This window comes from Alligator sinensis, unplaced genomic scaffold (genome assembly GCF_000455745.1).
Source record: "Alligator sinensis unplaced genomic scaffold, ASM45574v1 scaffold453_1, whole genome shotgun sequence".
Classification (NCBI taxonomy): domain Eukaryota; kingdom Metazoa; phylum Chordata; order Crocodylia; family Alligatoridae; genus Alligator; species Alligator sinensis.
In genome coordinates, this window is record NW_005842485.1 from 42256 (window position 1) to 44572 (window position 2317).

Here is a 2317-nt window from a genome sequence, read left to right on the forward strand (position 1 = left end):
CGTGTAGGTTTGTTGGTGCCCGCTGGACACAGGAAATGAGACAGGATGCACAACTGGCTTGTACCAGGCTGAAAACTGCACTGTTCCTAAGTGCCTGGTTTTCACAATCCAACAAAGGATGGTTTCCCAGAGGTATCCCTCAACAGCATGTACTGTTAGGTCACTTGGACACTGAATATGCACTTCTCCGTAGTCACATTTGTATCATGGGAGATGCACGTGGGCAGGTGACTACTTGAGCTTCCAAATTCTCATTGTCATTTATGTTAAGAAATGTTTAATGTTAATAATTTATATTGATAGCCTCTTTTGGCTGTGACCATTGCGTGAAGCAGAACCAAACAAGATGGTCACTTTTGGAAAAAGTTCATTATTTAAGTCTAAAATGAGAAGCAATGAGTGGGCATTATAGATGGCTACCCTGATAAGCAGTATTCTCAGTGCACCAGCAGCCCAGCTTTTTTAAAAAGTGTGCACAGTCCTTTAAAAAAACCTCAAAACACCAGAAGTCCTAGGGTTGACAATAATGACTCACAAAATTGCTAGGCTGTTCTTTACAAAATTCCTTAGTGGCCATGTTGTAGGTGCTGCTGCTAGGCAGGTATTTTTTATACTCACTGGTTATGTTTTTGTGCAGTCAGACTCCATTAAAAGTCAAGGAGGTATCAGCATTGTAATTGTTTTTAAGAGCTGTCTGGATCCATATGGTGAGGAGGTGGGTATATGTCCATCATGGTTTTATCTCCACGCTCGAGTAGGATGCCCACCTCTGGGTCATAAACATCAACTCAGCAATTTAATTGATAGCTGGGCTTCATAGCAAGAGGCAATGATTTTCTCCAGAGAGTTACAATAGTTTTGTTGAGGAAGTTCTGGGTAACAAGACATATGGGAAGAGGTAAGGGTGTCAGCATGGGAGAAGTAACGTTGGGGAGGATGGGTGTTCATATAGTCATGGCACGTGGGTCTCAACAGTATAGCAGCACCTCATTTATTCTCCAGTGAGAACTGTGTCTGGTTCTAAAGGTTAAATTAAGGAGTTTGCTAGTTATCACAACTATTTATCATATCACGCAATGGAGCAACAAGGGTCACTTCATTTCCATTAACAGTAGGGCGAAGTGCCTGGCTGTTAATGGAGTTTATTTGTGTTTTCCCTCCCTGGTTGTTTCTGAGAGGTCAAACCCTGCAGTATTCAGTTGGCCAAAACTCTCATCATCAGAGTGGCTAGGGCTGTAGTGAAACCTCTGCGTGCGTGCACGCGTACACATGGACTTTAGAGCCAGTACAGTATTTGTCAGCAGCGGGAAGCTCATGACTTGTTCCACAGCAGTAAATAGCTGTTCTGGACACAGGTAATGGTTCATCCAACAAGGGGAATAGGCAATGCACAATGTGTGCATGTGACCATACCTCCTTCTTGTTCCTGGACCCATGTAGAAAATAAGACCCTACTTCTGCTACTGGCTCAGGGTCTGAGCAGGGGTAGGACTGCAGGATTTGAATTGCAAGGTACATAATGAATATACCTTGATTCTGTACTGCCACTGTAAAGTCTGGGCATTTGATACATGAGGAAGAACTTGTATTTATTGTTGAGACGCACACTTTTGTTGTCAGTAAAGATAATGGAGAAACAGTGTTCAGGCAAGGCTCCTGGTGTTGTCTGTATGTTAAGTCCATTCTAGGTGTATTTGCATGCTTTGCTTCCAACATAGGCTAGGAGAGTGTTTGCCTTAGCAAGGGTGTGACAGGGGGCCTCCTGGGGCTGAACTCTGTGGCCCGCCCGCCTGTCACTGTGACAGGGGGCCTACTCAGGGCCAAGCTCTTCGTGGCCCGCCCACCTGTCTCTGGGCAACCGCCCGCTTATCTTGCCCGCCATGCCTTTGATGATAATTAGTTCAATTACGATGTTAATCAAGCGGGAGGCTGCCCATTGTAATGCCCCGATGCCAGGGGGCGCTCTGCAGCTCCAACCTCCCTTAATACCGCAGCCCAAGCCTCGCAGATGGCATCTTGGTGTTCCTATAAATCACCGGCCCCACACTGGGCCCCAGAATCATCCTACATGACCCCACTATGATCTCTCCTGATCAAGCGGCCTCTCCGCCTTCATCTGAGCAAGCTAGTCCCCCCGAAGCCTTGTTCCCCTCTCGGGTGTGGTCCCCCCGGAACCTTTGGCCTCTTGCCCTGGCCCACCTCCAGGCCAGTCGGGACCCCAGGCCCCCGGCCCTTGGGCGTCCCTCGCAGTGGGCCCCCGGCCCTTTTGGCTACCATAGTCCTGGCCCCAGCATGGGCCAGTCGAGGGTACTATCCC

General features: G+C 47.9%; 1 protein-coding gene across 1 annotated transcript in view; it reads left to right on the top strand.

Moving 5' to 3' along the window:
* Nucleotides 1–2317, top strand: part of SLC4A5 (solute carrier family 4 member 5) — a 60749-nt gene that overhangs the window by 25334 nt on the left and 33098 nt on the right. The gene's annotated exons all lie outside the window — the stretch shown is intronic.